We start from the raw sequence: 22,002 nt of genomic DNA, 5'->3' as shown, positions 1-22,002 counted from the left end.
AAGCTACTGAGAGTTCTGATTGCTGGCTACAGTTGTGAAAGAACCATCTTTCTGCCATTTGCTCAGTTAACTTCCTCCAAAATGTGACCCGTGCTGTTATTAAAGATAACGTATCCTGCTGTTTAAAATGCAAGTCACGGCAGGGTGTTTTTTTTTTTTTTTTTTTTTTAATTTATTTATTTATTTATTTATTTATTTATTTATTTATTTATTTATTTATTTATTTATTTATTTATGGTTCTTTTTAAATAGAAGTTTGAGTGTCTTGGTCTACCTGTGGAGGAGGGAGGAGGACAGAAATTTGAACAAATGACTGATTTCATAGCTAGTGATAAAACTGTGACCTGTATGTATTCAGAGATCTGACCTTGCTTTTTATAGATAGACTCCCATCTCGCTGCATGACCCGCCCCCCCGACACACACACACACACACCCGAGTTTTCTAGATGAATGTTAATGAGGAACTGGAATTGAAGATCACATGCTTTGGGGAAGCCTGTTTTCTAATTAAATCACTTCCTTCAGAGAAACCTTCAGTATCTCTTCCAGGGATATATTTCCAACTATGAAAATTACCAGCATGTTGCTACTAACTCATCTTTGGGATTTATAGAATTTTAAATAATTTGCGTTTGTATGTAATTTGAGGGTAAATAGCAAATACGGTACCTTTGTGTGACATGAAATCTTTAAGCTGGCTTTTAAGTTATATTCTCCTTGAAATGCTATTTTAAAGTTTTGGGGGTTTTTTTATTCCTATCCTGCTCATCTTCTCTATCTGGCAGAGCATGAAGAATATTTAAAGTTCTTCTCAAAGCTTTGAATTATAAGTAGTTAAATTATAAAGGTGTTATTGCTAGGCAATAAAACTGTCCACAAGATTGAAGTATATGGTAATATTTACCTTTCTCCCCTTACTTGTTCAAGACCTTAGAAGATTTAGATTAACAGCATTTCACTTTTCCTTTCAAATGAGTAATAGATACAGAGCCCAATAAGACTATAAAGCAGTTTTAAAAAATTTGATTGATTGACTAACTGATTGAGGGGTGGGCAGAGGGAGAGGAGAAATAGAACCTCCAGCGGACTCCCTGCTGAGGATGGACCCCCCCCCCCCAGTGTCCCTAGCTGAAATCAAGAGTGACCGAGCCCCCCAGGCCACCCCTAGGGGGTAGCTTTTAAATCTTGGTGGACCTGGCTGGAAACCAGAGGGGAGTGGGCCACCGGCGAGATTGCTTATCCACCAGCGGCTGCTAAAAAGCAAACTTTAATAAGGTATATTGTATAGTCAGTTACTGAAAACAATTAGAAAAAAAAGAAAGGTTTTCCTCTTGACACTTATACGTGCTGGGGCTGATAAATGAGCACAAGTTTGCCAACTGTGCAAGAAACTCCAGGGATGGGCCTACCAGTCACCGTTGGTGCCTCTAATAACCACAAGATAGATTTGTTTGTGCACGTGTGCCAGTCTCTGGGCTGCACCTTAAGGATAGCACAGAGATGAATAATACCGAGTCCTTACTCTTTAGGCTCTTGTCGCTCTAATAGGGTAGAAAGATACCTTGAGAATGTAATTATAATAGGTGGTCTCTGGCAGCCCCTGAAAGAGTCGAAAAAAATCAATGGAAAGTAGCCATTGATTCCACAGAGAGCTTCTCTGGGACTAATTGAACAAGAACTGGGAAAATGGTTTTTAAAGTGGTTTTGAGTCTGCCCTGAAGAAAGTTGGAGAGCACTGAAAATGCTCAGGGATTCTATCATTATGACCCTTTTATTTATTACATGGAGCATGTGAAGTGGACTTGATTACCAAGTGTTCCTATTGCCAAAACGCTGAGCTTTTTAGTATTAAAACATACCAGGTATTCTTTTATGTCTCAGTGGGGGTGGTAAAACCCTTATTAAAGATTGCAAAAACGGATTCTCGAGGGACAAAAAAGTTTTTGTTGTTACAGTGGCTTGTGACCCTCCAAAGCGCAAGTCTTCCTGAAAAATCTTTTTCCTTAGTATGTAGTTTCTCTTCTTAGGAAGAATTTAAATTTAGTTTTTCCCTTAGAGCAGCACTTGTGAAAAGATTGAGAAACACTACTTTAGAGAATTGTTACCTCTCGTGGTTACCCAATAAATGGCACATCACTTAAAAAAACATCCCTAATGTCATGACAAATATACTGTGGTTTTACATATGAAACAGTTTCTCTTCACTCTAACATCACTTTTATTACCATAAAATATTTGATGTAACGCAAATTCTGTTGAATAAAAACGGTGCCCTGGTGAATGTGGTATAAAATATTCTACAAAGGCTACTGATAAACATAGGTAAATCTATCCATTAGGATATGTGCTTCATCCTTGCAAAGGGAGGACAGTCACAGAACTGTTTCTATCTGTGATGCCTGAACATATGACATAATTTTGGAAGAGTAAAAACTTCTCAAATGTGGGAACTTAGGGATTGACTGCTCATTGTACTTTTTTATTTTAATAATTAATTCAGAAGGTGGATAGAATTCTCTTCCATGATGGTAATGGTTCATTTGGGGACGTATAGCAAATGTGTACCGGGCTTATTTTAAAGAAAGGTCAGATTGCAGCCAGAAAAGCAGCCCTGGCAAATGGATGAGGGTGTATACATTGAATAGTCATTGTTAACACTTTATGCAAAGTGCCTTACTGGGTACATGCCTGCCCTGGTGAAACCCTCAGGATCTAAGCATGCATTCAGGGAAGAACAGTAAGATATAACATGCACAACGTAATAAATGTTTTGTATAAGGTTCAGAGGGGTCATGGGCAAAAGTATAGGGAGCAAGTAGCGGTTGAGGAGGAACTTCAAATTGGCAGCAACACAAAATGAGTTTGGACTTTAGCATGAGGGACTTTAATAAAAGCTTCACAGGCCATGAACATTCTGCTCAGACCCCAAAATGGCGGTAGCTGTGCCATTGGGGCATCATGATAAAGGTTTCAAGAGGGTCTTAAATTTTGGAGTCACTTGGAAAAGGCTGCGAGGTTCTTTTTATGAACAGATTTTATCTCTCTGTGATGATTTATAGTCTTACTATAGAATAAGTATAATAATTTTTAAAGACAAATAGGATCATTTGGCCAACCTGCTAAAACCAGTCAACCAGATGCTATACTTTCCCCCATCACCCCTCTGAACCTTACACAAAACATCTATTGCATTGCGTCTTACTGTTCGTATCTGAATGCATGCTTCCACTCAACACCAACCACTGCTCTTCTCACGTTTGCTCTTAATTGAACCAAGAGGAGATTACGCATTGCAGCCAAGATGCCTTGTGACCACTAAAAGGAGTTTGTATTGTATATATTTAGTTTTTGAAAGCAGTAGCACTCCTTCTTTCCTGTATATGTTAAGCGTTTGTGTGCTGTCTTTGCACCAAACCTTTTGGTAGGTGCTAGAGGTGCTGTAGTAAATAAGACACTTCCTCCCCTTCTCTAACCCTGTTACCCCTCCTCTTGTCCTATGCATGCATATGTACAACCGCACACAACTCATATCTTCATTGGAGGTGGAGGCAGAAGGGATTATATGGTTCTAGAAGACTACCCCACGTGTTCGAGGGGGGGTAGTATCATAAATTGCTCTAATGATCACATAGACACATCAGATTTATGTGTAGCCAGTTTAAGAAAACACAACGTAATTCTTAAGTCATTTAATATCTTAGCCTAGCTGTGGAGGCAAAATAGATTATTATAAAATAACCATGCATATAATAACCTATAAAATTCTAGGATCTCTTCAGCTCTTGGGATGTCCAGGCCATTACTTGATAAAGGTATTAGTATACTTTCTAAAGTATAATATTGGGTGCAGTGCCAGATACAATGCCAGATCCTATTTGGTATCAGTTCATTTAAAAATCGGCAAAGCCCCCCCCTCTTGAAAAGGGATTCTGGGACATTCCTGCATCCAAGCAAGATGGGGTAACAAGGATTGGGTTTGCCCTACTCCCTGAGACATACCAACGAAAGACAAACCAAATCTATGAAACAGTAGCTTTAGGAATACTGGGCATCAGGCAACCAAAGTTTCCAATTACTTGAGAGATGGAAAGCAAATGAAGTGAGCCCTACAATTGTCTCAACTTTGAGAGAGGGGGAACCCTGGTGGAATCAAATAATCTCCCTGAGTTGAAGAGCTGCAGAGAGGTTGAGAAGACCAAGGAGGCTCGATTTCACAGAAGAGCACACTGAAGAGGAGATAGCTGCATAAAGAGAGTGTTCCAGGTATCTGTGGGGAGTCCTTGTCAAGTATTCCAGAGTTCTGACCAACTTAACTCGTGTGAGGAAACTAGCGGAGTCTGGAGAAGAAGCCATTTGAAAGGGTTAGAGCCACAGTGTCTAGTGCTCACTCAGAGCCAAGAATAGAGCCTGTTCCCATCAGCCAGACTGGAGAACCTCCCCCTCCCTGGGGCATGAGATAGGGTCTTGATTTCAATAGAGGAATACTTAGCCCTGGATTAAACACCATCTAGTCTAGCCTAACACATCTTAAAATGAAAACTCAAAAGGATCAGAACTTTAACAAGTAACAATGCCCAAGAATATCTGTAGGTACAGAAGAATATCCAGTGCCCCGCAAGGTAAAATTCAGTGTCTACAATCCAATTACAAATGGCTAGGACATGCAAAGAAAGTACAGTGCAGTTATTAACTTTTATTTGACAGTCCCTCAGAGGCTCAGAGGTAAAATAGCTTAGATACTTCCCATGGAAAAGTCTTTTAACTTCCAAACTATATCTGGAAGGTTGGATTCTTACAGCTTTGAAACCCCAGGGATCCAAGGATTGGCTACAATGTAAACTACTGTCCTTTTGAATGCTGGGTCTTAATAAGTCATCATCTTTTCCCCCTGCTACTTAAAACCCTTGCACTTTTGCCACCACAATGTTCAAAGTCTGACCTGATTCTTAGACTTTGTGCCATGACAACCCATTTCTGCCCATTACCTCAGGGATGATCCCGACTGGATCATCTGGATCTCTAAGGTATCGTTTTTGTAATTTCTCCCTTCCCCAGCCTCAGATCCAGTAGTTTGTTGGACATTTTAATATCTTTGCCAATTTCCAACTCAAAAAAAAAAAAATCACAAGTCTCTGTTACGGTACCAGGATTTTACATGAAGAGCAATGGACTTTGGGGAACATGACCAGCCATCCTGGTTTACAGGCATTGAGGAGGTAATATTTGAGTGCTAAAAAGCCAGGACAGCTGGCCACTCTAAGTTGAGGCCTACTTAATCTACTCATGATCTGAATTGATGTGTTCTTCACCTTGTGGGGAAACTTTTCAGGAGCATCCTAACACGATGACTTTTGTTGACCTTTCTTCTACCTTGGACTCTGGACAGTGACTGGTTTAGATGAATCTCTTATTTGTTCAGCAGATGCCTAATCTCTGAAGCTTATGCAGAGCCTGCACTGTGATGAGGGTCAGGATCCGAGGAATTGTCCCTTACCCTTATAAGATTTTGGTCTATCCTCCCAAAATAGACATACTTTTAAAGTTGTAAATGCATACTGCATTTACCTCATCCGGCCTTCCAGAAGAGCAACTTTTACCTATTTCGGATGGATATAAAAGAATTTAGGAGGCATAACAACTCATTGCCTCTTAGATAAGCTTCCACATGATACTGGGGATTTCATGACTTTGACTTAGAATGAGTCTACCTTAAAAATAAGTGGGTCATCATTGAGGCACCTGGGTGGCTTGGTCAGTTAAGCCTCTGTGTTCAGCTCAGGTCATGGTCCCAGGGTCATGGGATCAAGCCCCAAATCATGCTCCCTGCTGAGCAGGGAGGCTGCTTCCACCTATTTCTCCACCCATGGAGCACATGGGTGTTCTCCCTCTCTTCTCTCTCTCTCTCTCTCTCTCAAAAATCTTTAAAAAAAAATAGTGCATCATCATAATGTTTCTATAATACAGTGTGCCAGGCTTTCACAGGTGGTTATAGAACTCATTTAATTTTCATAATACTGAGGTGAAGTCCTAAATTATCCTCCTTTTTAGGTGGAGAAGCTGTAAGTAACTTGTCCAAGGTCATCCCTCTCCCCACTTCTGCTTTATGTATTAAAAGTGGTATCTGGATAAGACAAAAATTGTAAAGCTTGTGGAGAATGATCAAAGTTTGGAATACACTGCTTTTTGGCATTGAGTTTTAGGATCTTCTAGAATGTACATCATTCTCGGGTTGCAGCATACTAGAATTTAATACTCTGGGCAGATGGAAGGGGTGTGGCCATTCAGTAGGGTAAGAGTTGCTTGAACTGTCCAGTTTTTCCAGAAGTCTGTTACTTCTCCTGCACTATGTGTACTTGCCACATATTACACTAAGCATTACGTGGCTCAGCTTCCCCCACCCCACCACCCAAATTGAGTTATAAATACCTGGTTTCTTTCAGTATACAAAAATCAGTTTTAGCCGAGGATGCAGAGAAAGGGGAACCCTCTAACACTGTTGGTGGGAATGCAAACTGGGGCAGCCACTCTGGAAAACAGAATGGAGGATCCTCCAAAAGTTAAAAATAGAGCTACCCTGTGACCCAGCAATTGCAGTACTTGGTGTTTATCCAAAGGATAGAAACACAGTGATTCAAAAGGGGGGTGGGGGGAAGGTTCCAGAATCAAGTGCACACCAATGTTTATAGCAGTTATTCCATAATAGACAAACTATGGAAAGAGCCTAGATGTCCATCAACCATTCAGTTGAATGGTTAAAGAAGATGTAGTATATATACAATGGAATATTATTCAGCCCTCAAAAAAAAAGGAATCTTAACATTTGCAACAGCCTGGATGGAATTAGTGGGTATTATGCTAAGGGAATAAGTCAGAGACAAATATCAGATGATTTCACTCACAATGGAATATAAGAAACAGATGAACATAGGGAAAGGGAGGGAAAAATAAAATAAGATTAAATCAGAGAGGGAGAAAAACCATGAGTCTCTTAACTCTAGGAAACAAACTGAGGGTTGCTGGAAGGAGGGGGTGATGGGCATTAAGGAAGGCACATGATGTCATGAGCACTAAGTGTTCTAGAAGACTGATGAATAAACTCTTTGAAAATTTTTTACATCAGTTTTACCTCTATATATGAGCAAACAAAATGAAATTTTTGTTGCTGACTTGTTCATTTTTGTTGCTCAGCTTTTATTAAAAGCCGTCTTAGACCAAATGACTATTCCAAACTAAATTTGAATGACATGCAGCCTGTCCATTTCTGTAAATACTCTGAATTTTGTTCTTACTCCTCCTACCCACCTTCCACTCCCCCAACTAAGTTTCTCAGTACACTTGATTCTGGAACCTCCCCCCCACCCCCCTTTAGGTTAGACAGACGGTAGAAGCAGTAGCCTCTCTTTTCCCTGCATTTATGTGGGAGAGAAGATGAAGATGATCCCTTTACCAGTGAGTCTTCCCCACAGGCAGAGCCTTGGGAACAGAGATTTCCATCTGAAGCAGCTGTAGTTGCCCTCCAGAACTACTAACCTTGACCTGTGGGTGATGGAAAATTATCATATAGTATGTGAAGTGATACTTAGGCGCCATGTGCACATCCTTTTGCTAATTATCTTTCACCTAAGGGTTTAGCATAGGTTTGTGATCTTTGCCCAAACCAAATATTTCATTGGGGATTGTCAAATGACTGTTTTCTAATTATGTACTGTATAGCTTTTTTCTGTAGAGAGGATTCTTCTTTAATAACTGGAGATGAACTACTATTCTTTCATGTACACACACACACAGGATCATCATTTAATGTGTTCCCTTGATTTATAATCAGTTTTCAGAATAAGTAGCCAGCATGGCAGTCACTCCCAGTGGTAGTGAGTTAGGTTTTTTTAAATTCTTTTATCACTATGGATTTAAGGATTTGGTTTCCTCTATATAAAAATTTGTTTATTTTTGATGCTCAAATTTTCTCCGCTCCTGTGTCCTTCTGAAATGCCTATTATCTTTGAGTGCTTCTTTACTTTCTGGCTCAACCTAGGGCTTTCACTGTGTCTTACTGGGAACCAGCCACTTTCCCAAGGAGGCCTGTTATCTTTCACTGTGGAATGGTGCTTGGAATACTCCTACTCCGGTGGTGTCGTTGCTTCCGGGCCCTTTGAGGGGACAGAGTTATGAAATCTGTTTTTCAGCAATTGAATTCCTATTGATATTTCCAATTTCAATATAATGTTATAAGGTTTTTCTCATATGTATTGCCTTCCATTACAAATCTTAGGACTTGATAACATTGATGCTTCCTAGATCCTAATAACACATGTAACATAGTTTCAAATTTTTAATACCCGTATTTCTGCTGAACAAATTTTAAGATTTTTCTGCAGTATTTTTCTCTTTAGATTATATCCCACAGTTGTTCAGAAGTCACTTGCAATAACCTGTGTGATTAGATTACCAATTTAATATACTGTTTGAGTTTGTTTTCAGCTATAGGGTTTGCATTTTTTTCATTTTTGATTTAATTTTCAAAAGTCAAAAGTTTTTTTTTTTCAAAAGTTTTTTTTTAGAAAGGTATACACACTTAGAAGAGTCTCAGTTGCATTCCTTTCTTCACCCCTTCCTTCCACACATAACCCTTATAGGTATCGGGTTTTATTAGTTTCTAGTTTATTCTTTCAATGTTTTTGTGTGTGTGTTCTTGTTTTCTCTTAAGAGAAAGACTGTATAATATTGCTTTCTTCCATTTACTATTATCCTGGAGATCACAGTAGTGAGATTTTTTTAAAAAGAGCAAAAACTTCTGTTTGTGAAATGATAAACAAGCTGCTTACCAGAAGCTTTCTGAATTTAAAAAGAATAATATGAAAGTTTAATATTGTAAATTATCACTGAATCATTGACTACAAAAGCACATTAGATTTTTGAAGTATTATATAGTGTTGGAGTTTGGAGCTAATTAAAAAGGTGTCAGTTATTGTTCAGTGACCCTCTAAATTGCTATATGTTTTTAGGAACTTGTAAGGGGCTTCTTAGCAGTTGTTTAACTGTGTCACCTTTGGATTACAGCTAAAGTCTGTTGATGGACAGGTGGATGCTACTATAAGGCTTTTTTCCGCACTTATTTATAAAAACATGCAGACAAGTGAAATACTTCTCTGCAAACTAGTACATTCAATCTTTGTGCATTTTATCATCCTAAAATTGTGTCTGGGGGTGGGGAATATTTTAGTACTTTGGATTCTTACTGTGGCCACTAATAACTTCTTAATTACCAGATACTTGAACTATTCCTGGCATCTGACACTTTTCTTTTTTAAACTTTCCCCTCCTTGGCTTCTGTGATACTAGTGGAGCCCATGTTTTCCCTCGGAATCTGTGAATTTATCAGCTGCCTTTCCCTACATTGTAGAGTGTTGCAGATTTAGACCTTGGAATCTGATGGGGATCTGAGTCTGGCTTTACCACTTGGGACTGTTTGAACCTGGGCTAGTCAGCTTTCTGGATTCAATTTTTATAAAATGGGACAAATAATACCTCTCCTATCTATCATTGGGAGGTTCAAAAGAAATTATGTACAATTAAATTATAAAGTACTAATTAGTGTTACATTAGTCTTTTTTCTTAATAAGTATCTTGTAGTTAATAATGTGGAATATGGACAATGTATATTGTGTATCTATTGGTAGGTATATTACGTTTGATAGGAGGATACTTGCCCCAGGTGATAATTCACCTTTGATGTAGTAAACAATCAGAATTCCCTTCTCTGTATTACAGCCACTCCCAGCACTGGGAACAAGCCTCCTGTGTACTCCTTTCCCAGCCCCCACCTCCTCTTACTGATTGCCTTTTATTGCCAACCCATTTCCTGACATGACTTTCAGGTGTGGTGAACACAACCACCACTAATCAAACTTCCTTCCCATTAGCTAATGATCCCATAGAGCCCTGCCCGGACTCTCATTCTCAATTCCTTCATGGAGCCCCCCAACCCCACCCCACCCCCCACCCCGCCGCCTGCAAAGTCAAGCGCCTGCCACTCTGCCTCCATGCCTCACTGGGATTTGCCTTTCTGTCTCTAGAAGCCTCTTGAACTTCTGACTCTAGCGGACTAGCCATCACCAGTGGCTTGTAAACTAGGGGTATCATATACTATTCTTCAGCTCACTGGCATGAGGGTGCCTCATTCCCTCCTCTAAGGGAATTCCAGTCCCTGGCTGGAATCAGAGGGAGTGTGTTTCATCTAAGCCAGTGCTACTTAGTGTCATCAGTAAACCAAAAGTGTCACTACCACTTGGGAGCCTTTCTCAGGTTTTGCCTTCCATCTACTGAGATTGGAATTCTAAATGTACTTATCCATAGAAAGAGTGTCATAAATTGTATTTATAGTCATTCAGCATTGTGCTTTATTAGGTTATGGTCTAGTAAAATTTCCGGGTAAGCCTGTAAATGGATCTCATGTTTTAGTCAAAATGTATATGAGATTGATCAGTCATCTTATTCATAAACTTTTGTACTATAACAGTTTGGGAATGCATTAGTAAGTTAGTGTTTTGAAAACATAGAATGTAAGAATTCTCTTTACTACTTTTATTTACTGATTAATTCATGCTTCCTGTCAATGCAGAAAGGATAGCTTGCAACCACCTTACAAACATAGGCAGTTTAGAAACACAATGAGATGGAAATTACCTTTATGGGCCTTTTTAGGAAGAAAAATTCTTCCTCCTGATTTCCTTCCTCATGCTCCAGGTTCTGCTATTAAAATTCATTCTAGCCAGTTAGAGCCTATTTCTTGTTACAGCCAGGATTCTGGAACAATGAGATCTATTTTAATCTCTAGACTGAAATGCAGTTGGGAAGGTCATCAGTTAACCTCATTTTGAATCTGGAATTTCCAAAAATTTGAGACTTAAATAAGTCCCTCTGTATCCCAGGCTCGTGATTGGGAGTAGTGATTAGCTCTCAGTTGCTAAATTTCTAATAATGGAATATTCCACTGTCTTCTGACAGCTTCAGAAATAGTTCTCTATATTAGTTTAGCATTTATTCGTAGAATACAGTTAAAAATCTTCCCAGTAACTTGGATTGGCCCAATTAATAACAAGTTAAGGATATTCAGGTACTAAATATGCCTGACCGGTGGTTCTCAGAAGTGTATCTCAGTGCCTATTTTTGGTCGTAATTGTCAAAATTTTCTACTTAAAAAAATTTTTTTTTCTCTTTTACTACTTAGGACAGGGACCTAGAGATTCATGAGCTATGATAAGACTTTTAATCTCAAATTACTCTCTCCTGATGTCCACAAACCTTTCATTCAGTAGATATTTGCCTGCTTTATATCAGGCCTTGTGTACATCTCTGAGAATACAGAGTCAAATAAAATTCTATTTCTGTCTTCATGGTATTTACTTAATACTACCGTAATAGTACCAAAGAGTTTGTATGAGACTTGGGTTTTGTTAGACTTCTTAACTTTTAACTGACAGCCACCTAATGGGAATTTATTGTAGGATGTTGGGGTTACTCAGATATTCTAAGGATAACTGGGGTCTTGGGAACAGCTGTACCTAGGGACTTTAACTCCACTGAGATTCTCTATTTTAATCTGTATTCTTAGGTTTATTTATTTGAGAGAGAACAAGTGAACTTATGTGAGAACCTGGAGGATGGAGAGAATCTCCAGCAGACTCTGTGCTGAGCTCAGAGCCCATGGTGGGGGCAGTGCCCAATCCCAGGACCCCGAGATCATGTCCTGAAAGGAAACCAAGAGTCAGATGCTCAACTGACTGAGCCACCCAGGCACCCCTGCAACCTGTATTCTTACATGATCTGTTTCATATCTCTTTTGTGTCTCTTCTTGCTCTCTTCCCCCATCTTTTCCTCTCTCATTTTCCATGGAAGGTGCCTTACTGGCTCAACTAGCACCACCTGGTTAGCCCTGGACCCATCAGCTATGGCCAAGGACAACTGTGAGCGGATTGAAGGAGGGCAGGAGGGAAAGACAATGTCCCGAAGAAAGAGGGTCTGTGTCGTCCAGGTCTTTGTGAAGCACTTTACATTCATTCATATTCTTAATTTACACAGTAGCCTAATTTTTTAGCTAAAGTAACTGAGTTTTAGAAAAGTCAATTAACTTACCAAGTCACACAGCTAGTAAATGGCAGAGCTAGGAAAGCAGTCCAAACTTCTGGTAACTTCCATTAGTGTAACAACTGCTCTACTTAGTGGTTACATTGCAGTGTAAAGAGGTACATGTCATCCTTAGGATGAGGTGGTGGTCAAAATGAATGTTGAAGAACAAGGGGGCATTTGTCAGACAAGAGAAAGTTAAGATTGTCCTAGACAGAGAGAAAGGCATATGTCAGGGAATTGCAGAGTAGCAACACTGCTCTCTGTAGACCAATGGCTGTGTTTTGTGGCTGAGAATAAGGAGATGGGAAGAGAGCAGTGGGGAGGAGAATGAGAATATGGATAATGGCCAAATCATGAAGACCCTTGTGTGGCAAGCTAAGGAGTATGCATTGTCCCCTAAAATCTTCAGAGTCCATTCGAAAGAATTGGAACATGGGAGAGACATGGCCGTAGTCATAGCTGAGAAAGGTCAGTGTGGCTGAGCTGTGCCGGATTCCTCGGGGGAGGGGACATCCAGTTGTTAGGTTTTTCTGATGGAACTTGGCCTAAACTAAGTACGAGTTGTGGCATACAAGTGAGGGACTAGATGTGGGCAAGAGTAAGAAGTTAGGATGACAGGGATGTTCCTTGGAATTCTGATCCACGAAGGCAGGAACGACAGAAGGAGGATCGCATTTGAGGCGGAGGTAGATGAAGGAAAGAGAAACCGAGTGCAGGTCTGGGCAGCTTGAATGTGTGCAACATGCAAATGTGGAGATCCCAGAAGGCGTCCAGAAATACAGGTCAGACACCCCAGAGATCTATGCTGTAGGTGTGAGTGTGGCAGTGCTTAGTGTCTGGATCTTAAACGAAGCCTTGGGAGTAGAGAAGATCTCCCAGGGAAGGCTTGGTAGAAAAAAAAAAAAGCAAGTCAAATGGGAGCCCCAAGGAAGAGCAACATTTGAGGCTCATTTGCACACTCCCACATCAAAGGCTAGTTGGGGATAGGAAGTTTCAGTTCATCACATTTCTGCTCGCCAGATGGCTAGAGACGTGCCATATGTCAACTATGGTTTACCAGGTATCGCGGGATTGTCTTAGACAAGTACCACTCCAGAGCTGTGTTCCATAATAAATTAATTTTAGCTCTGAAAGCAGGTTAGATTCTACATTAACTGGAGTTGGGAGTGGAGACAGCTAATAGACTCAGTAGTTGGGAAAGAAGCCTTAGAACCCTCTCATTCAGTTCACAGATCCTCCGAAGGTCCCTGAAAGGTTGTCAGCCAGGGGTTGGACATTTCCAGTGCCGGGAATTTCTGCCTTCTGACATAACTCACTGCATTGCTGGGCAGCTTTGCACTGATGGTGTCAGGATTGCCTTTGTACCACTTCCAAGCCTTCCCCCCTGCCTTTGACCTCTGGAATTTCCCTCCTGCACAGCAGTTTCAGTGTCGAGAGAGCCGTCCTGGCCTGTCAAGGCCACCTGGGTCAGGCCTTACTTTTGATAGAGCGCTTCTCTTAAGCATGTACTTGGTTATAAGGCAGAGACCAGCAGTGGAGTTAGGATTTCACCTAGAGACGCAGGTCGTTCTGTATTAACGGCCACTTGGTTGCAGATTTGGGGGGCTCGCCTACATGTCCTGCTCCCAAGTTCATTAGCACTTATACTTAAATACACTTTTTGTTTGGAACATTGGGTTATTTTCCTTGAAGCCCCAATAAAAATGTTTTAAGCTCTAAGAAACAAATAGGCTTAGAATTCACTTGTTATCCTAGTAACCACCTTCCCAGCCCCGCCCTCCTTGGGATGTTATGGAAAATTAAGTTCATTTGTTCATTCAGCTAACGTTTATTGAGTGCCTACTCTCTGCTCTGTGACTTGAGATATAGGGGAAAACAACTAGAATCAACATATGGCATTATGGAGCGTACCTCTCTCTAATTGAAATATACTGGTGGCCCACCTTGTCCTTTTTATTTAAGGATGATGCTGGGCATCCAATTTAAAATAGTTTACATCCTCGTCAGTGCATTTGTTTCCTTCAAGGCCTTGGTAAAGTCTCCTTGTACTTTCAGGGCGCCTGGGTGGCTCATTTGGTTAAGCATCTTCCTTGGCTCAGGTCATGATCTCAGGACCCTGGGATCAAGCCCTCTGCTCAGCAGGAACCCTGCTTCTCCCTCTCCCTCTGCCTGCTGCTCGGCCTGCTTGTGCACTCGCTCTTTCTCTGTCAAATAATCTTTAAAAAAGCAAAGTCTCATTGCACTTTTTAGAAAGCTTTTTGAGGGTGTAGAGATCAGTGTGTCTAAAATGAAACCCCTCTTGACCCTTCTGAGGCCTCAAGGTTTAAACATTTTTTCCCTTGTAAATTAGGGAGCGTTGAAATGTTAATGGACTTGCCTTGACTGTAGGCACAAAGGTAAAAATATTTGACCAGACAACAACCAGCTTCCAAAGGGCTATTTTTTGTATACAGGCTTTCTGGAAACAAAAGAGACTTTCTCCGCAATTTGTTAAGATAGGGATGAAGATTTTCCAAATCAGATTATTTTCAAGTAAAGTAAAGTGTTTTGGGTTTCTTTTTTTAAATAATAACTTAAGTAACGAGTGGGGAAATTAATGATTACTGTATACTATATTAATGTATTTTTGCAGTAATTCTGTGCTTGCCCCAGAAAAAGTATATTGATGTGCTGAAACCATGTGACATGTCACAATTGCTTCTTGTTGTGCAACTAATTATAAGAGCTTCATTTGTGTGAACACAATATATCATTTAAAACCTCAGTTGCTAGGAGAAAATGCCAGAACAGCTTGTTCAGGACGTTTAACTGAATCCTTTTGCATAGGATATTGATGGAGCCAATAAAAGAGGGATAATGACACCACCCTTCTCGTGTGTGGGGTTACAAGTATTAACCAAGTTCTTAGATGTAAAGCTCTTAAACAGCTGTTTTCTGACAGTCCCACAACCACACTAAGAGACAAGTACTGCTCATTGTCCCCTCTTAACTGATGAAAAGCAGAGGCATAGGGAGATAAAATGAAAGTCACACAATTACTTTTACTGGCTGAGCTAGAATTCAGACCTGGGGAATCTGGTTCCATAGTCTCTCGGCACTTAACTGCCCCCAATTTTGTAGCAGGTAAAAAACCTGTCTGTTGCCCTTCTTGGCGTTTCCTGCTCTGTTGTGTGTCAAGGCAGCTCAGCCCCTGCATTTGAGGATAGGTGGATGAGTGGCCTTCCCCTCTCATATAAGAGCACATTTTTAAAAGATCTTTTCTAAAACCAGGACTCAGAACTCTCAAGTTAGAGTTTCATCCTCCTTACCACCAAACAACCCTCTTCTGTATAAAATTATTGTTTTTGTGTTGCCTTAAGGAACACAGGGGAGCTCTGGATTGTCCAGAACTTTATCCCAGAGCAAGGGAAAAGTCAAGATTGTATCAAGTTTTTGAGGAAACTGCTGATTAAAAAGTTATGTATGTATTTTGATGTCTGTTGAGATTATTTTTATCTTTGGGTTTCACTTTGTCAAGTTCAGCCTTGTTGAGATTCACATTTTTAAATTACACATTTGAGATCGACTTTCATTTTGTTTGGAAAAAAAATGCATTTCTCTGACATTGCTGATAGTTCTGATATATCTGTTGAATAAAGAAAGGAAACTTTATCTTTGGAAATGGAGTAGCTTCAAGCATGGTTTGTTTTTTTTTTTTTTTTTTTTTTTTTGCCAACGAAAACTTATCCAAGTAATATTGTTCTAAACTGGTTGTATTTAATGCAAAACCTCCAAACCTGATGTCCGTTTTGGGTAGGTTTTATTTTCATTTCGCTTGGCCCCAGCAGAGCAGCACTATTGCCTTGAATGGGAATTTGCTCCAGCATCTGACAGGGTGCAGACTTCCTTATTTAAATGCAGAAGTTGGACTTTGATGATATTAATGGTGTTGCCAAAAAGGCCTATAAAACATGCTCAGGAAAGGAAATGCCCAACAACAGGTTTCTGGTTTTTGTCTTTGCTTTGTTGAAAGTTCATTTTTATACAGCCAGTATGACGAAGAAAACATTGATATGCATGTAGGGAGTTGTATGTGACAACGCCATAGCTTCTTTTGATCTTGAGTGTTTGTTTTTTAATCTTTGGTTATTTATTTAGATGGGTGAGGGAGATAGGCACTAACGATGGTTCCCCAGTGCTCGCAGCAAAGTATATCCAAAGCTAATGTTACTAATAACGCCAAGACGCACGTTAAATTCTATCCAAATCGGGGCAGCTGGGTGGTTCAGTGGTTGAGTGTCTGCCTTTTGCTCAGGTCGTGGTCCCGGGGTCCTGGTATCAAGTTCTGCATCAGGCTCTTCACGGGGTGTCTGCTTCTCCCTCTGCCTACGTCTCTGCCCCTCTCTCTCTCTCTCTCTCTCTCTGTGTACCTCTCATGAATAAATAAAATCTTAAAAAAAAATTATATCCAAATCGATAGCTCTCTGCTTCACTTCTGTTATTACATGTAATAACACAAAATTGTCTGTAGTCGACTATTTTTGACCTACAACGATTTTAGAGCATTCAATCGAATAGTTAGGTTCAGGAGTCAGCACACATTTTCTGTAAGGGTAAAGATAGTAAATAATATATGTCGGCATTGCAAGTAGTCTCTGTTGAAACTATGAACTGCCATCGTATCTGGAAACCACAATTAACAATACATGAATGAACATGGATGCATTCCAAAAAAACTTTATTGGCAGTGAAATTTGAATTTCATATAATTTTTACAGGTCACAAAATATTCTTTTGAATCCCCCCCCCCCCCGCCCCCGATATGCATAACAATGTAAAAACCGTTCTTAGCTTGGGTCCATACAAAAACAAGCAGTGGCCCAGGTTTGGCCCACAAGCCATAGTTGGCTGACCCCTGGTTAAGTCAGAGTGGGCTCCCACTGCTTTTCTAATTTCTGGTACCAAGAATATTTTGTTTACTGAACTAAAAGCAATTTCATTATCTCCTCTAGCATCCCCAGTGCCCAAGGCTTGTTTCAACCTTCTCCTCTCCGTTCTTAATCAGTGTACCTCGTCTGTTCATTCAGCCAGTGGAAACCTGAGAGTCCTCCTCTTTGCTCCTTTCTCCTCCATGACCTGTGAACAACAGGTCTTCCTGGGAATTCTCGGTTCTTTCACCTCTGAAATCCTCACTTACTTCTACCCAGCACCAGTGCTTGGTTCATGACCTCTTTGTCACCTGGACTATTATAAGAGACCCTGGTGATAACTTCGCCTTTGTAAGATAAAGTTCCATAGACTCTCATGGTCTAGTTCTGGTGTAGCTCCCTCACCAAACCTATACTTGGGTCACACCCAAACTCTCTTTATAAAGCCCACGTCACTCTGCTTTCCCCAGGCTGTTCCTCCGTCTTTTCTCTGATTGTTGATGCTCTCCTTCATTCCACAGTAGATATTTTTTAAGTAATATTTTTCAGTCAGTATACTGTGTGTCTGATAATTGTCTTGCTTTACTTATGAAGGCCCAGGGAGCTGGGTGCAGAGTTGTGGAATCAAATGCCTTGGGGCCAGGCTGGTTACTTAAATGGCACAAGTAGAGTGAGGTCTGGGGTGAGCTAGGGAGGATATGTCCTTCTCTGATTGTTGCCACAGGAGACTGTGACAGGTATATAATCTGATGCACTGTTTTTCAAGAGAAATAGGAAAGTGAAGATTTTAATGTAAATATCCCAATTTTTCAATGTTGGCAACTAGCTCACTTTTTCAAAGATTTTATTTATTTGAGAGACACAGAAAGAGTGCACGCATGAGCAGGGCAGAGAGGGAGAAGCAGGCTCCCCGTTGAGCAAGAAGCCTGACCCAGGGCTAGATCCCAGGACCCCAGGATCATGACCCTAACCAAAGGCAGCCGCTTAACCAATTGAGCTACCCAGGCGCCCCTACTAGTTCACTTTTTAAAAAATATTTTGTGGGCAAAAATTTTAAAACCATAACCTCTTGGGGGGGCTGAATGTGGTTCCTAAGATCCCAGTTAGCATCCCTTGATTGGTCAAATCACTTCATTTCCCATGACAGGGCTTGGGAACCAGAGATGTAAGGCTGCCTGATGGAGATGATGTACTTGTATGTGCTCTTTTCCCCACTTCTTTTTTTTTTTTTTTTTAAATTTTATTTATTTATTCATGAGAGACACAGAGAGGCAGAGACACAGGCAGAGGGAGAAGCAGGCTCCATGTCGGGAGCCCCATGCAGGGAGCCCGATGTGGGACTCGATCCCAGGACACCGGGATCACACCTTGAGCCAAAGGCAGATGCTCAACCACTGAGCCCCCAGGCGCTCTTCCTGCCTCTGTTTACCTTCTTGACCATGCTGCCTCCTCCATGTGTTGGTACTTAATCACCTTCCAAAAGGAGAGCACCTACCACCCTCAGAGAATTGCACTCTTGCCATCCTTTTTCCTCCCTGGTAACACCTGACTGTTAACTGAATGGGCTGTGATGACCTCCCGTTTTCCCTCCTACCCGGAGGTGGCCGAGCCTGTGTGGGAGAAGATATTATTCTTAATGGATGTTATCAAAGGCTTAGCTTCCTGGTCAGAGCCATGGTTTTCTAGTATACCAAGAATGAGAGGTTACTAACTCCCTTGGAGCTAGGAATTAAGTTGCCCTTCTAATTCCACCTTATTTGGGAGTCAGTAACCACTTGAGAGAGTAACACGAAACATTGCCTAGGAGCTTACTTAGAAAAGAGAATTTTAATAATCGATAGCTGTATTTGGTTTTCCATAAATGATTCATTTCCATTCCCTCCCCCCTATAGCCTTTTGCTGTCTGCTTCTCAATTATATATGAATCAGCAGTATCTTGCTTCACCTGATGGCCTTTATAAACCTCTTCCTTCTTAGGCAGTGTAATTACTGCCGGCTTAGCAGTATTAACACTAGTGTAAACTTTTTAGTCTGAACTGTTCAGGCCTTTATTTCCCTTAAAAACAATAATAATAACAATAATAATAACAATGGAAACGACCAAATTCTGTATTTGGTCTTCTTCTGTGGGGTCTGCAACCTGAGCTCTTGCATCTAGGAGGCTGGGAATCCACAAATGGCATCTGTGGGCAGATCTGGATGGCAGTCTAGAAACAGCATAGTCATGGCTGGGAGTGCTTTCCTCTCCTCTGTACAGAACACTGTCACATGGGGCTCCCGTGTTGCAATATTTTTGAGAAGAGGACTCAGAGGAGCAGATGGCCTTGCTCAAGGTCCCTGTTCTGAGATGTGTCATGCGATGCCACTTGAAGGTTCTGGATTCATGGAGGTGGCTATGTGTCCTTGAGGCAGGCAGAGGGATACAACTGGGGAGGGGAGGGGAGAGTCCCTCAGACTTTCACAACTGGATAAAGTCTCTTAGGCCCAATGGAAGCAGCAGCTAGCTTTGTATTTGATCTAATATTAATAAATAATATATACTGAGTTCTCACTATGTGCCAGACACTGTTAAATACTTTCCGTGCTGGGGCATTTAATTCTCGTGCTCCGCTATGATCAGAGATGACTATTATCCCCATTTTAGAGAGAGAAAGTCACTTACCCAAGAACACACAGCTAGAACTAGTAATTAGCAGAGACCCAGTTTGGAGTAGGTCTCTCTTAGCCAATGTCCTTGTTGTAATGTCTCATGAATGAAGGATCAGGGAGGAGGTTGGTAGTGAAGCAGTTGACGGCTGTCAGGTACTCGCACAGAAAGTGGTGCGTGGTATCCTTCAAAGAGAATGTCAGCTGTGACCGCCCTCAGTTGATTGTCATCATAAATCCTTTTGAAGATGGTTCCATTGCTTGTCCTCTGGGCCTGTGTCCTTTGTGACAGGCCTCACTACGTGAGTGCACTTGAGAGTACTTACTTGTCGGAATTTAGTAATAGGGACCTGTTCTCTGTGTCACATTAGCAGATAAGGGTCATCGTCGTCAAGATTTTGAGCAGCTGTTAAAGCAGATAATGTGATAATTTAACAGCTGCAATTAAACCAGGACTTTGCTGCTGAAATTCAGTTGAGTCTTTAAAAATCTGTGACTAGAATACTTCACAGACGGAAAGAAGGAAAACAGATTTCTTAAGCAAGTGATATCAGCCCCGAATGAGTCGTTGGCTCTTTTTAAATAGGTTCTACTCTTGCTGTGGTTCATGGTCACATTCATGCCTGGCCCTAGCTTCAAGCTGTATGTGACACGCACATGGGATCTTGACTTCCAGGCCCTTAAATTCTGGGTTCACCTGTTTTTACAAGGGGGAGAAATCTAGGTGTTTTGGTTCTATTGAAGGTAGACAAAGTCCTAAAATGAATTTAACGTAGTCATATGTCTCTCTCCCGGGGCAAATGGGCCTTGGTCTTCTAAGAAATGAAGGAACTGGGCGTAAACTCTTCACAATGAAGACGCAGTAGCCATTCTTCCTGTCATCCTCTAACAATTCTCCTGCTTGAATTTTAATCCTAACTTCAAAATTTTCCAATTCTGTAGAGATGACTAGAAATTCCTCCTCCCCAGCACACACATAACTCAGCAACTCCCGGAAGTTAATCCAAGAGATGCTGCTCAAGAAGCGAAGTCTATACAAGTTAAGTGAGTTGGCTGAACATTTTGCCATCACTGGCTGTGATTTAACCTTTAAAAAGATCAGTAGTGGCCAATTCACAGAGCCGACAAGAAGCTTAACTGAGTTAATTACTATATGGAAGATGCTAGCCACAGTCCCTGGCACATAGTGCATTCTCAGCAAATGTAAGATATTATCATTACTCCACATCTCGGAAGTAACAGAGTTGGTTTCTGTTTTTCGTTCACTCATTCAGCAAACATTTGTTGAGCACCTGCTGTGTGCTGTGGTCTATGTAGGGAGGGAGCCCCTGTTCTTAATTGTTATGCTTTATTGCCTCCAATTCCAAGGAAGATATTTTCCCTCTTTGTAGGAAATTAGAAAATAATGTCACTAAAGATAGGCCACTTACATGGTCCATCAGCGTCTTGTTTTTAAATATTCAAAATTAGCATCATGCTAAGATAAAGAATGCACATCTTATACTCATTCCTCTTGATCTCAACATAGTGCTGACTTTATGCTGGAGCAGAAGACGAGAAGTGAGCGTGGCTACTCCTACAGCTGCTTAGATTAAATCAAATGGTTGACTCTATTAATAGCATGATGCTCCTCTGCTCTCAGAAAGAAAGTTTTTCTCAGTTTACTTTTAAAGGAATTAAAGATTTCATTTCATTTAGTAAACAAATCATTTGCCTTTGAAGAACAAAATAATATATTTAAGTTGATAGAGACCAAGCTTTTTTAAAGCCAAAGTAAGTCAAGAAAAACAGGGCTTTCTACTAAAGCTGTGTGGAGTAGGGAATTTAAAATAATGTAAAATATGGGACAAGAATTGTGATTTTTTTTTTTTTAAGGCAATGGCTTTAAATTAATGTGACTTAAACATCTGAATAATAATCAGATATCTTACCAAACAGGCTTCCCAAGGGTTGGGGCTGCTGTCTTCCTACGAGGTCAGCATGTCTGACTTTCTGATATTTCAGTAGTGTCATTCACCAGCTGTATTCAACATGAAATGGCCAAGTAAGGCCACCAGTGTTGTTCTGTCACAGTTCTCTGGCTGTGATGAGTCATTGCAGCACAGCCCTCTGAACCAAGGGCCGATAAGAATCGATACACAATAGGAAAATAAAACAACCGAGAGCTGAAGCAGAAATTGCTGGGAGCTCGGAAGTATGTTCGCATCCCTGCCATATTTAGCTGCATGACCTTGTGCATGTCAGAGTTTTCCAGGGCCCCAGGCTTCTCATGCATGAAAGAAAGTTTCTAAGGTTTCTTGAAGTTAGGTCAACTTTGGAGT

General features: G+C 40.8%; 1 protein-coding gene across 4 annotated transcripts in view; it reads left to right on the top strand.

The window, feature by feature from the left end:
* Positions 1–22,002, top strand: part of PPM1H (protein phosphatase, Mg2+/Mn2+ dependent 1H) — a 253,772-nt gene that overhangs the window by 71,524 nt on the left and 160,246 nt on the right. The window lies entirely within an intron of this gene.

This window comes from Canis lupus, chromosome 11 (assembly GCF_048164855.1).
Source record: "Canis lupus baileyi chromosome 11, mCanLup2.hap1, whole genome shotgun sequence".
In the NCBI taxonomy this organism is placed as follows: Eukaryota; Metazoa; Chordata; class Mammalia; order Carnivora; family Canidae; genus Canis; species Canis lupus.
This window is presented reverse-complemented; position numbering and strand designations above follow the sequence as displayed.